Source organism: Motacilla alba, chromosome 4, assembly GCF_015832195.1.
Source record: "Motacilla alba alba isolate MOTALB_02 chromosome 4, Motacilla_alba_V1.0_pri, whole genome shotgun sequence".
NCBI lineage: Eukaryota > Metazoa > Chordata > Aves > Passeriformes > Motacillidae > Motacilla > Motacilla alba.
In genome coordinates, this window is record NC_052019.1 from 7465303 (window position 1) to 7479881 (window position 14579).

Genomic DNA, 14579 nt, shown 5'->3' on the forward strand with positions numbered 1-14579 from the left:
GCAGGGGAAGGCTCATGAGGACCTTTCTGGAAAGCTGAAAACAGGAAATGTTTAATCAAGCTCTGAGGGGAAAAAAAATACTTAAAAAAAAAAAAAGAAGAAGAAAAGTCAGCCTCTTTCTGAGCAGCCAGGATGTTTGTGAAATCCCTGCTCCGTTTATTATGATGCTGAGTTTCAGCTGGCTGTTTTATTAAAGGCAGCTGGGACACATTACTTGCACATTAGCACTGAGCCAGCTTTCATTTTAAAACTTACCCGTTGCTGGGAGCTTTCCTTAATGCCTTCCTGCTGCTGCCAGCTCCATAATCCACACCAGCAGCCGCAGGGGAAGATCGCCTCGCCTCACCGTGATTCTTATTTCCGGGGAAAGGCCTCATAAAAGTCAGCCTGGCTGCTCAGGAGTGGGACTGTCACTCTCCTCGCCACGTCTCCGAGGCGGAGCAGAGCTCGCCGGAGCGAGAGGTCGGTGGTGCCTCTGCCAAGAGGACATCTGCTTGTGGAGCAAACCCCTTAGCACTCATGTGCAGCTCTCCCTTAATTGCTTTCCAGGGACGTATTAGAGCTTTTTGCAATGTAAACTGCGTTTCAGGACATCACAAACCACTGAGTGATGGCTCCAGTGGATCGGGTGGAGGCTGGCACGCCTGGTTGGGAAGGTGGTGGGGAAGGAGCTTCAGGGGTTTGTCTGTGCAGCGTGGCGAGAGGGGTGCTGGGGTTTGGCAACCACAGTCTCTGTCCCCCAGTCACACAGGGCCAAAATGTTCTTCTCAGGGATCTGAGAAGTTACTGAAGTCCCTCAGCCTAAAATTGTTCTGTTTAAAGAAACACTTATTGGCAAAAGGAAAGAGGGAATGTGTCTCTCTTGTGCCCCTGTGTCTCTCTTGTGCCCCCAGTACTGTGCTTGGGACATCAGAAGCTGTCTGGGCCCTGCCTGCCATCCTGGTCCTGGTCCTGAGCACAGCTCTGAATGCCCTCTGGGAAGCCAAGTGTGAAATGCTGCTGTCAATTTGGGTCACAGTTTTGGGAAGGGGTCATAGGAGTGATCACACCTCTTCACTCCCCTTCTTAGCTTGGTGTCAGAGCAAGACTGGTGCCATCACACAGCATGTTGGGTGGTGCACATGTGTGGCTTTTAGCAGGTTTGTTCCCTAACTACTTTGGAACTCACAAGCTGACTTCAACTAAACATAACTGAAAGGCAGAAATTTCAAAAGTATTGAGCCCTTACAAGTGTGAATAAGCCGTGGGCTGGAGAAAAGCAGTTCTGTTAATGCTCTTGCTGATAGGCTGCACTGGGACCTCAGGCTTCATTAGGCACTTGAGAACACAAACATTCTCTATTAGGTGGTTTAAGTGCAGAGGACAGCTCCATTCCTCATGCCTTTCTTGTTCACCCTTCTCCCATGCCCAGGATTCTTTTTCTCTTACATGGGACTAGCCTATGGAACAATCTGCCCTGACAGTGTGTTTCTTCCTGACATATCTTAGCTGGTACTTAGTTGATACCATTTCATTTCTCAGAATGCTAGATGCCTCCTCATGCCATAAAATATCAGAATCCTTTTTCCCCACCTCAAATCTCTTTGTGCCTAATTTGTAAAATCACACAACAGGTTTCTCAGGTTAGTAACATCCATACAGAAAAAGAAGGAGTTTCTTCCTGTAAAAGCCTTTGTTTTGTCTTATTCTCATGCATTTGCACTTCTAGAGAGGATAGCTTTCTGAACCATTCATTATTTTCTACCATATTTCTTTATGCTTTTTCTCCACAGAAAAAGGGTTTTAAGTTCAGTGCAGCAACATTCTACAGAGAGGCTAGATGCCAGGAAAAGCCAGAGGTACTAATCAGAGCCCTCCACAAGTTCTTCTTGGAAGGGAAACCACTGAACTACTGCAAAATATTTATTAGATTCATTAAATATTAGGCTTAGTAGTGTAGAGCTGTAAGCCAAAATGTGGCTGATATGCATACAGAGACTCAGAAGGAGATGTTTGTGTGTGTGTAGCTGTCTAATATTTCTGAAAACTTTCCTCACCAGGTCAAAAATCATGGATTGAGAATCCTTACAATTTTGGTTTCACTAGATTAGCACTGTTCAAAGGAAAACTAGCTCTGAGGAAAATTTTTGAGGGTCCCCAAAGACTTTGAGCATGGAGCAAGATGGAAGAGGAAGGAGGTATGTTCCCAACCCTTCCCAGAGAGGCAGCTCAGGATGTATGTGTTCCCTCTCAGAGGCCACTGGGGAGCTGACCTGAGCTTTAATGAAATGTCTCACCAGCTCTGGGAAATGCAGAGAGGTGAAGGAGCTACCCTGCAGAGTCTCTTTTTGGATAAAATTTCCCTTTGCTTTGGGTGCTGCTCAAGCAAAGGAGTAGGCTGTGCTATGATCATCAGCTTTCATACAGAGGGCTCTCTTTTGCAATACTCCTTCAATTCCACTGCCTTGAAACACCTTGTCTTCCTCAGCTCCTCCGTGACAATGTCATAATACTCATCTGAATGAATGTGAACTTTCTGTTGTACACCATGTCCCCCGTGTTAGCAGGGAATTAATTACTGGAGTCCAATACAGGAAGGAGCTCTGCACTTCATTCATTGCAGTTTGCTGTAATGAATTCAAGAGCAATTGTGTCAGGCCCTGAGCTCGAGTAAATCTACAGAACTGCACTAGACCAGGTGATGATCTGCCCTATTATTTTTCTTACAGTGCTGCAATTTGCCTGGGACACTTGGTTTAACATTTACATCCTGAGTCTTGCAAAAAGTGCCAGGGGAAATTTATAACCACGAGTTAATTAACCATGAATCAGTTAATATTTGGGCATGTGAAGTGCTATATACATGCAAGGGATTAAGCTGTCAGAGGGAATGTTGGTTTTAAATCTCTTAGGAAAGTTGTCACTTCTGGCAGCCTGCTGGTCTCCATGTTAATGCTGTGCAGGGCAACTGCAGGAGCGTTGATTCAGGGACAAAGTTCCTCTTGCTATTTTTTATATTTTCTGGGATTACTCTATGGGACTCCCATCCAAATAATTCTCCCCCTCTGACCTTGGGAACCTACTAAAGGCTTTGGTTAGGGGATAAACTGGTGCGCAATGGCTGGGTGAGATTCATGCTCTTGTGCTGTTCAGATCACAGTGTTCTGTCAGCTCTGGAAGACAGACAGACACACACCTGTAAGGTCTGCGCAGCCCCTGGTGTCTGCAGGGGTCTTGGCAGCAACTAAGAGACGAGCTGTGCATAGCAGCCAGGATTCAGTGATGAATTTAAGGACCCATCTGCTGTTGCTCCCCTTTCTGAATTTAAGGACTCATCTGCTATTGCTCCCCTTACTGGCCAGTTTTGCTGGAAGATTTATACTCTAATCAATCCCATATTTCATTTTTATCCTGAGCAGTGCTGTAAGGAGTTAGTGCAGTGATCCTCTGACACTGCCTCTCTCCCTGCTGGCATGCTCTGCCCTGCCCCAGAGATGCTCCATAGATGCAGGCAGAGGAAAGCATCTCCACATTAAAGCCAGTTCCTTACACCCCCTTGCTGCTGGGATCTTTGTGCTTCCACATGGGCTTTAAAGCAGCTGCTGAAGCAATTGGGCAGCTGGGTGGATGGGGAGGGACAGAGAGATGTTAGTTTTGTGTCTGGCTGGCAAACCTCACCTATATTTGGGCAGCACTAGCTATTAGGATAATATTAGTATGCTTTGTCATCAGGGCAAAGAAGATAAAGACTAGGAATAAAGTAGAAATGTTTTTTATAATCTTGTCCCTGGTGATAAAGTCTGGCTTAATGGTGCTGTTTGCAGAGCTCTGACTGTGGTCAATAAGCAGGAGGAGGAGAGACACATCAGGAGGAGTTGGTAATCAATAACAGAATCACAGAATTATTTGGGTCGGAAAGAACCTTCAAGATATCTAATTCCACCCCCCTGCCATGGGCAGGAATATGTTCCACTAGACCAGTGGTTGCTCAAAGCCCCACTCAGCCTGTCCTTGGGTCTTTGCAGGGACAGAGCATCCACAGCACTTCTGGGTAAATGCACACAGCAAACCTCAGCTGCCCTGAGTCTCTCACCCTCTCCCTGTGAAACCCACTGAAGCAGCCACTGCTGCTGAGAGCCATTTCAGCTCCTTGCTGGGACAGGGTCAGCCCCGCTGGCCCAGAGGCTGCAGGTGACCTGCTGGGGCCAGGAAGGGATTAGGGGCTGAGCAGAGCAGCACTGGTGGCTGTGCTCTGGTGGGGTTGGAGGAGGTGACATTGCCTCACGGTGGCCAGGAGCACCACTGGCACTGCAGGACCTCAGCACAGTGCTCCCCGGGCTTTGGCAGGCTCGGCTGAGCTTTAGGCTGTTGATGTGGCTGCTCCAAGCTCCCCGAGGTGGCAACAACTGTGTTTCACACAGCTTCAAAGAGCCAGGTTTGATACAACAAACTCATTTTTTTGCTGCCTACTTGAACCTGATGAACGTCCTGTACGAGCAGCAGCTGCTGACAAATAGTGACAGCTTGCATGAAGAAAATGAGCATGAATGGAGCATTAATAAAGCTCTGCTAGACTCATTTAAAGCAGGCATTTTCCCAGGGCTGAGAGCTGACTTTAAGTCACTGGAGTTGTGTAACCACCAAAGGAAGGGATGGAGAACTTCCCTGAATTTCCCTGTTTATGATAACTCTCTCTAAATACTTGGAGAAATAAAGTCTGCATAATGATGTGCCATTATTCAAGGGCTCTTGCCACCAGTTTTCTCTGCTCTGCAGGTCAAATTCAAAAGCCTTATAACATTTTTTATGGGCAGAAAAGCAGAATAATGTTAAGAAGGGTATCTTTTGGCTGGGGATGGTTTTACAGTTAACTATGGGTAGGCAAATGCCTTGGGTAATGTCATGACACTCACAATGTCCATTCACCAGTACAACTATTAACCATATTTCCTGAGTAACTCAGTCTTTTGGGGCCCAGTCAGGCTGGTTTTGCCGCAGAGAATAGCAATTAATGTTTCCTCCCAGGCTAAAGAGTAGATTTATCCCTGTTCTCCTCCAAGTAACTACATGAAGCATTAACATCTCAGAGACTACTTAAGGATGATCAAGTGTTATTTATAATGCAGCCGTTTTAACAGAAACTGCAGAGTTTTGGCTGTAGGAGGTTGATTTCTCAGTACTTCTGTTGTCTGGAAGCTTGAGCAATCACAATTACAAGCACAACTTGTAAAACAAAAGGCCAAATGTTGCCCTGTTTCTCTGCATGACTACTGCCACTGACATCTTGGGACTGCTCCCAGGGCAAGAGGCTGCTCCAAGAGCAGGGGTGGAAAGGCCCAGCTCTTGACCTGGCAGTTGTGAAAGAAACACAGAGATGGCAACTTCCTGAATCTTCTCCTGTATCTGTCTGCAAATCCAGACACAAAGCCTTGTGAGAAGAACAGGCTGCCATTTACTTTATTTTTCAAAACACTTTCTTGACTCCAGCACCTACCAGCCCATCCTATCCTGCACTAGATGGGAACGGATGAGCTGAGCTCTTGACATAACCACAGCATGAATGTTTTCATGCAAGCATAAGAACAGCACAAAGCGAAGGAGATGGATAGATGTCCAACAGGTTTTCCCCAAAACAAAACAGTTATTAATGATTCTGCAAATTTCCCTCAACGCTAATTTCCTGTTTCATGCAGTAGATGAAGAATGTCAGTACTTTGTGGACTTCAGGGCTCATTTTTTTGTTTTTTATTCCAAGTTGCTGATGGACCAGATACCTGTGATATCTTTGTGATTGGATACAACCCAAGATGTTTATTTCTTGTTCCAACACATCATTTCTAACATTTTGCCTCCCTTGATTCTAAATCTCTCAGGTGCCAAGAACCTGGAATTTCACCCAACCCATAGGTTTCACTCAACCAGCAGGAGCTGGTTTGGCATTCCCTCACCCCACACTTGTCAGGAGCAGCCTTCCTGGAAGAAAGAAAATTATATCAATATGAGATTAGGATCAGATCAGCTTGAGGCAATTCCCCTGGAAAAAACCCAAACAAACAAGCAAACAACAAAAAGAAAACATTATGAAGTTAGCTCTAGGATGAGCATAACACTTGATTGGCAGAAGTCTCTGGCTACAGAAGGGTTTGGGATATGGTGCCTTCATTAGTGTGACTGATGGAACTGCAGAGAATTCCCATACAGAGCCACGAGGCCCAAGCAGGCCATTAACACAATTCCACTGCATTTTTCTTAAACCCATTAGGCTGTACTGTTGTGGAGGCCCATTTTTTTCTCCAGTTTGTAGATTCATTTCACAGGGAGGGATTTTGAAGGAGCACCTTGTGATTTAGTTCAGTGTAACCCAAAGTCAGACTGAGGTCTCCTGAAGGAACACTTTAATTTCTCTTACAGTCTATCCCCTCATGCTCAGTCTGTTGGCAGCTCAGAGCATGCACATGCACATTTCTTATGAGATCCCTGATGACCACAGGGAAAAGGTCCTGGGAGATGCTGGAAATACATGTGCTGTACAGAAACTATATCTTACCCAGGTGCACAGCTCTTGAGAAGCCTGGGCCTCTGAGGAGCTGAAAATCTCTCTTTCCTGTGTGGGAGGAAAAGGTTTTGCAAAGATTGTCAAATGGGAACAGAAAGGCTTAAAACATAGACAAGAAATAGGTATAATTTGCCTATGATTCCTTAAGCTGTTGGGTTTTACAGGCACATTCATATAAAAAACAATTAAAATTCATCTTCCACAATAAAATGAAAGGGACAATTAAAAACTGCCCAAATAAACCCCAACCATGAGAAGCTATCTACACAGGAAATTTGCTTCATTAATGCAGCAGAGGCAAACCATGCCAAATAAAGTTTAGCCCCTGCTGTGCTGGGCACTGCACAGAGATTGACAGCCAAAACTTAGTACAAGTGGCATGTAATCTTCATAGTCAGAGCACCACACCACATATTTTCCAACAGATTTTCTCCCGTGAAAATTCCAACTGATTTTCTCCCATGAAAATTGTAGCCTCAAAATATTAAGCAACTCAGTGACACAAAACCAAAAGGCCATGCTAAAATCAGAAATTAAATACTGCTGTGCTGAATTCTGATCCAATGAAGGTGTGCAGTGGCTCAGGCACTTCACTGTGATCAACAGCTCCTATAGATGTGTTTCCAAATAAAAACATGACCCTGCACAGAGACCTCCCCTCTTCCCTGTGATAACTCCTCCACATAACCATACCTTCATCACAGGGAGGGTGGATGGATTGTTTAGTTTGTGCAATCAGGAGCTGCTTCATCTTCTCCCATGCACACACCTGCCTTCAATTCCTTTCTGGATGCAGCTCAGCTGTGTCTTCACTCAGGTGCACTCTGCTTGTTAGCAACAGCAGCTCCTCTGTCTGCTGCTGGCATCATCTTGCTGGTTCCCTCCAGAGCAGCAGCAGCTGTTTCCTCTGCATGTGTGAAAGTCTTTACACTACCCAAGAACTGCTAAATACCTCTAATTGCTCGTGTAATAATCTCGGAGTGAAGGACATGAGCTGGATAATTCCCATCTGTAGATGCAGACTCCCACCCCCTCCCCCGAGGAAGCACAGAGGTGGAAAAGAGGTTGTAACTTGTTGGGGGAGATGATCCTCTCCGGCTGGGAGTCTGTGTCTTACTGATCTGGGGAAGAGGAGCATATGAAAATGGCAGATGCAGTGTTGCTTGTCAAAAACAATGCCCTTCCTATCACTGATTTGGAGCTTAACTACAAATTACCTTTTGTATTTCATATCTCTGTGCTGCTTCTTCTTCCATGAATTTGCCGAGTGGCTTCTTTGAGCCCAGGCAAACGTCTGATATCCTGAGCACCCAGTGTCAAGGAGCTCCAAAGTTTAACAGAGAAGCCTTTTCTTATGTTAGAACCTGATATTTTTGTGTGGTCATTAATTATTCTTCTATCAGGAGGGGATCCTCTTATTGTGGACTCTCCATATATCACTCTTGAGCTCAGAAGTTTCCAGCACCTTCTGATTTGTCTCTTGTAACTCAGTAGCTGTGGAAACCAGGAAATGCTGAACTCAGCTGCCCCGCTTCTCTGAACTCCAGGAGGTTAGAACTAATACTGTTTATTTTTCTTGGTTTTATTATCATAAAATTATTATTTTTTAAAATGATTAACATCCTAATACTCAATTAAATGCTTAAAAATTTAGATAAGCCACTGTGTTATAACTTTTATAATCCTTTTCTACACTTTGCCTTCCTCTTCCAGACTCCTGAGGGTTTAGACTTGCAGTTTGAGAAACTACTGCACAGCATCTGAGACAGTAGGCAGTATCCTTAAATTGCCTTTTATAGGACGGAAACTTTTATTTATGATCAGTTTGTGGTTTGAAAAGGAACTGTACATCTCTTCAGCAGCTCTTTCACAGCTCATAGAGCAGCATATCAACATCAGTCGGCTGAAGTTTACCGAGTCTTAGGAGATCAGTGAGCCTTAGATGTGCTTCAAGCCTTGCCATCTCACTGAGATGTTGATGTTTCTGCATTGGAAAGAGCCAGGAAAAGCTCAGTTTCATGTTTTCCTTGTCCTTGATCTAATACTTATCCAGGTTTCAGAGATTTGGAAGCAGGTACAGAGACTTGGGCTGCATCAGAGGGTAAATCTTGGGCAGAAACTGAGCCGAGTCCTGCTGAGTTCTCCTTTTCCTTATGCTTTAAACCCAAGCTTGGACCTTTCTGAAGGTTGAGAAACAATTTGCAAATTGTTAACTGAGGAGTGTTGATTAATGTTTCATTTCACAGAGGAACTGGAAGCAAGGTTGTTTCCGTGCACAATTTAACAAGGAGGTGAAGGTGAAAGGAAACTGTACACCATCCATCTTGGATCCTAAAAGTCTTAATTGCTGAGGAAAGCAGAGGAATTTTGCAGTATCACAGGCCACATAGGATTTCTATTTTATACCTCATAACCTGGCATTTCTTTTCAGGAATAATGACACACCTAATACATGGCAGAAGGAATCCTTGTCAGGTAATCCAGCTTTGAAGCAGAACAAACAGTGAGAACAGCATCAGAAGCTTTGAATAGCAAAACACTCATCCCAAGGAATGTCAGTGGAAACACGCTCCTCCTGCAGGTCTGCTCACTGCTTTTTATTCAGCATAGGCTGTGATTAAGCAGTAGAAAACTAAATGGCATTAAACTTTGGTAATGACAGACAGCACAGATAGGATGTACAGGCTTGGATTCCCCCATAGCCACATGAAGCAGGAGTAATTAGAGCTGGCTGGACAACAGCCAGCAGCATGTTCTCATTGAGAAATAAAATCCTATTACAATGCAAGTACTAAATTAAGTTGCACAGAAATTTTGAAAGTTGTGTGCTGGAGAAAGGACCAAATTCTCAGCTTTTCAAAATGAACCTCAGACAGAATAACATGTTTTGTTTTGTTTTTGTTCACAAATGATGTTTTAGTTTGGAATTTAAATCTATGTACTTGAAAATGAAAAAATCCCAACCAACTGACACTGTGTAATCAATCCTAAATGCTATTTCCCATCAAAGATTTCTTCATTTACTGAGCAGTAGAAAGGGAGGGATTGTTTTAATGTGGCATGAAGAGAGATGTCAGCCTCTCAAAAAAGATCAATCTCTACTGTCAGTGGTACCCAGGCCAGGGAGCAACCTCTGGCTCCAGAGAAATTCAGTGTAGAGAGTTTTGCATCTGTAACATTTAGGGCAGCTTCTAGGAGCAAAATGTCTGAGTCCATGATGTGTGTCCAGGCACAGAATTGTTTGTTTGTATTGTGGAGGGAGGTGTCTGGCTGTACAGGGTGCAGCATTGGATGTGACCAGTGCCCTGTGGCCATCCATGATCAGCTGCTGCAGTTCAACACTCACAGAAAACTCTAATTCTCTCTTTAGATGGCAGATCTTGTTGCACGGGGAATGTGCCCTACAAGCTTTCTGTCTGCATCATCTCTGCTCAGATCTGAGCCCATTGCTTCTGAGCTAATTACAGATACACTGCTCAGTGGGAAAGACCTTTGGTTGTTCAGAATATTGATGGCCTCTTGAACTTATTTTCCTGCTGATCAAAAATTTCTGGAAAATACAACCAGCTGTCAGGCTTGTCTGTTAAAGGAAATGGATTTCAATCTTGCCTTTTTACCTAGTACTCTATTGCATGGAAGCACACAGCCAATAGCCATGAAAAGAAAGAGGCTGCATGCTGAGATGATTCTTCTATTCTGCAGGCAAACCAAAATACCAATATTCATTTAACTGACTTGATTGAAATTTTCATTTTGTTTACAAAAGAGATTGTGACAAAGCACTTGCCCTGGTTTACATGTAGTGTTATGGTTTAGGCTTTAAAATGTCTTAAAAATTATCTAAATGTAGCTACAGAGTGAGGATGATTTAATTTCTGTTAAATCTGTTTAAAGTGAGAATAATTTAATTTAACTTAATTACTTTGAAGACAAGCTCTTTTCATACTACATCTAAAGTTAGGCAGCTCCAGAGGATAAATCACCCCATCTGTTGCAAAGCATTGAAAGCAAAACTGTATAAAGGTTTACTTTGAAAGCATAAAAATAAAGTTTACCCCAATTTTTTAATAGCTTTGTGAAAGCAGCACATTGAAAAAAAAATTAGTCCCAAATTAGCCGGTTGATTGGAATCAGCACTTTTAATTAAAAAATGTTCAGTGGAAACCCTCTCCTTGTCAGCCATCCAGAGCTGTTTCCAGCAGCTGAAAAGTCAGGCATTGTGGACACTGAAGCTGCAGGAGCAGTGTGGAAGGTGTGTTTGTGCACACAAATGCAGCCTTGAATGCTGCCCCAGCGGGGCATTTCCTGCGACGATGCAGGTTTGTGCAGCAGCACTGCCTGCCACACCGCCCTCTGCCATGGGGTGAGCCCAGAAAACATGCCACTCTGCAGAAAACTGAACTTTGTGCCTGTGTCCCCGTGTTTGAGCCCTCTGGAGTTCCCATCAGGTCATGCTTGCAAGCTTTGATCTGCGAGCCTGGAGGCCAGAGATGCGGCTTTGGTGGAAGCCGAGATCCTCCCCTCATCGGCCGAGTCAAAGAGCTGATGTTTGGGAAGGATGCCAGTTGTGACAAAACATAATGAAATGATGAGAACTGGCACCACTGCGGTGCAGTGTGCTGCTTGTCCCTGACAGCAATCCTGAAAGTCATTTATACATGGAAAGTACACACAAAAGCCATAATTAGACCATATGGCTGAGTGGTTCCGCTGGTGCTGCTCAGCTGAGCTGTAGAACTTTGCTTTCCAGCAGAGGAGTGACTGGGAGGGTTACATCCAACCTGGAGGATTTCCACTTTTAAATTTTTTTTAAAAAAATTTCTCTTACATCTCTATGGAAACCCGCCATTCTTGGCTTTCTGGGGGAAAAAAAAAAGTCTATATCTTTGATCTTAACCACATCCCACATGGTCTATATAACCTGGAAAGCTGCAGTAGTGGGATTCAGTATCCCAGAACAGAGCAGCCATTCTTAATATGTCTTTATTTTTAACATCCTTGTCTTGGGCAAGGTACAACGCTCCAATGACTCAAATACAACTTGGTGCAGAGGAAAATACGGTTTATCCATATATATTTGCTTAACTGACTGTGAATAAAAACATAAACAACTCAGGGAGCTAAATGGGGTGGAAAGCTCATGTGTAAAGGGAAGGCCTGGGAGTGACCCCCCCCATGACATTCACTGTGTTACTCTAGGAGAAGGGCAAGTGCTGAAAAGGGAAACAGTGACAGCTGTTTGTTTCAGGTAAAATGTAGGACATTTCCAGTTCTCTCTGCTCTGGATGCAACTCTGGGAAATATTTCTGCAATCAGTGGGATTATATCAGCAGAGACATGGTGGAGGTGAAAGGAACTGCCACTTTGAATTTCGTATCTGTTTTGCAGACCTCTGAAAACAAATAAAGCCAATGAGAGAGCACACCAGACTTTGCTACACCAGAGTCAGAAAAAAAGAAAAGGTATTCTGTTTGCCAAAAAATCTTGAATTTTGTGCATGTTCTGGTTTCATGGCCATCATGATTGTCTCAACAGCCTAGGAAATGTTTATGTCTAAATTTTTCAGGTCCTGAGCATTTTATAATCAATAAATTATTTTATTCACAGAGCAATTCGGTAAGGGAAGGAGTCACAAAATATAATTCTAAAGGCTGCAAAGGATGTTGGTGAATGGATTATGGTGTCCCTCAGCTACCCAGTAAATTTTTAGTACAGTTGGTATTGACTCACATCTATTGGTTTCATTTCAATACCTGAATCATGAGAATGAACTTTATTTGCCTGTCTTTTTTTTTTTCCTGACTCTTTTTTACTCTTCATTGACCCACCCTTCTCACCATTATGCACAACAAAAATGATTCCTTTTCAGGCAGAGAAAAATCTATGGGTGTGACAGCTGGTTCCAGTATTTCCAATTTCCAAATATCGGCAACATTTATCACAAATTTTTAATTTCCTTCCCAGAAGACCCAAGAATCTATGCATTTTTTCACTGAATTCCTCCTCATTTTTGACCAGCCTAGTACGGGATGCGGTCGGGGTACAAGACAGAGGAATGTCAGTACCATTTCAAGTGAAATCTTTGACATCAGTCCACAAAAGGCAGGCAGATGGGGCTTCATACTTCTGTAAGAGCAAAGCTTGAAATTAATTAATTAATTAATATTTCTATAGTGTAGATCAAATTGAGGTGGCCAATGAGGTGGCCCTTTTTCAAAAGGTCTGTGCTAAACATGGGCTACCTCATGCCTTCAGCCCTTTGGACTCAACAGAGACAGTACCAACTCAGAAAGTGTGGTGGAAATGTCTCATTGGCATATTTAATTTCTTTCAGAATTTTACAGAATAGGCCACTGATTTTCAACCAGTGAGCAAGCATGGTTTGTCTGCCTGAGCACCAGAAAAATGAACGTCAGAGACACCAGAAGGCCCCAGTGTTTCTTGGTGTGGCTGGCATCTTGATTTCTTTTGATACCTCACATGTTTTTTATGGTGGTGGGTGGGGAGAGCGCCTCTCCTGCCTGGTGGGAAGTCCATCCCAAGGGAGGGAGGATGAGGAAAGCTGGATCATTCTGTGCTGTGCAAGCCACAGCTCTTGCGAGGCGCCAAAGCAGCCGTTGCTGCTCGTGAGAGACAGAAGCAGTGCTGGGTTCATCAAATCATGGCTCGGTACAGCTCTTCAAAGGCATCATTGTGGCACGTCACAGCAACACCATGATCAGTCATGATTTATGAGTGTCTGGCAGCTTCTCTGCCAGATGTGCCTGTCCTTTGTTTTCCACAGGAGCTGGAAGCCGTCCATCCCGAAGCCGACCCACGCAGAGGGAGTGTGCAGAAGAGACAAGTTCTTGGAAAGGGAAACCAGGCAGTTTGGAAATGGCAGAGCCCCTGGGCACTGCTCAGATGTCTCATCTGCCTGCATCAAGCTGCATCTGCTCTTTACAAGCTGCAGGTTTCACTGATGCGGAGACGGATGTTGTGAAAGGCAGTTGTGGCTGGGATTTGCTGGGGCTTGCAGGTGGTAGTAAAATTTTGGAGAGCTGACAGCAAGTGATGTTGTAGTTCAAAATCTTAGAGAAATAACATAATAATGGGGATATAAAACACTTAAGATCTGGTGGAAAAGTTCCTGTTTGTATCTTGGGGACAGAAATAAAATGGGATTCCGTGATTCCTGGTAATATTTTCTGGCTGGAAGAAGACACACATGTAATTAATTCTGCAGTCATTTGAAGTGCTGGTGGAGGAATCCAGTCCACCTGCCTAAGGCATGTTGAGGAATGATCCTCCTACACTGGGTGAAAATGTCAGTGAAGCCAGCATAGTTAGTGAAGACAGTTCCCTCTCGGCTGGGCAGACCCTCCCGTCCTAGAATTCCTAAGTACCTTCCTCTCTCTCCCCATAGGAGATGCAAAATCTATTGCTTTAGGAAGACTGGTTCACCTGACCCCTAAAATGTACAGCTGCTAAGGGAAGCAGAATCCATTTCCCCTGGATTTCCCCCATTCCTCTGGTTTGGGGCTACTTGGGTTCCAATGACTTCAGCTAAGTTTTATCAGCCAGTCATGGGAGTGACTCTGCTGAAGGCCAGCCTAAAGCAGTGCTGTGGGAATTTGGAATCAGAGATAGTGAAATCAGAGTGAAGAAGTTGTTGGAAGCAATCTGATCCTGAAAGGAGGTTTGCTGATATGACTTTGTAGCCTTCTGGATTCTTGTTTCTTTGGTTTGCTGAAAAGATGATATGAACAGAAGAAAAATGTAAATGGGAGTGTACGCTGGAAAAAGCATAGCCTGGGGAGGGTGTAGAGCAGGAGGGACATGATTCCTTGATGGGTATTTAAAACTCTTCAGCAGAAATCAGCAGAGAGGTGAGGAGAACCTTCCCTTCATGTTCCCAGGTGGGGAAGTGATGAGAGGCTGTCATCACAGATTCCTCCCTTGTTAAGGCCAGTGCCATCTCCAGGCACAAAGCCCCAGAGATCTGGGGTGTCCAGGCTCTGTGGGAGAGGCAATGCAGGGCTGACAGCTCATGCTTCTGTGGTGC

General features: G+C 44.2%; 1 long non-coding RNA gene across 1 annotated transcript; it reads left to right on the plus strand.

Moving 5' to 3' along the window:
* Positions 1-324: 324 nt before the first annotated feature.
* Positions 325-13696, plus strand: LOC119700578. Its single transcript, XR_005256813.1, has 3 exons — positions 325-462; positions 11924-11997; positions 13320-13696. It is a non-coding gene; the product is annotated as an uncharacterized LOC119700578 (long non-coding RNA).
* The last annotated feature ends 883 nt before the right edge of the window (positions 13697-14579 follow it).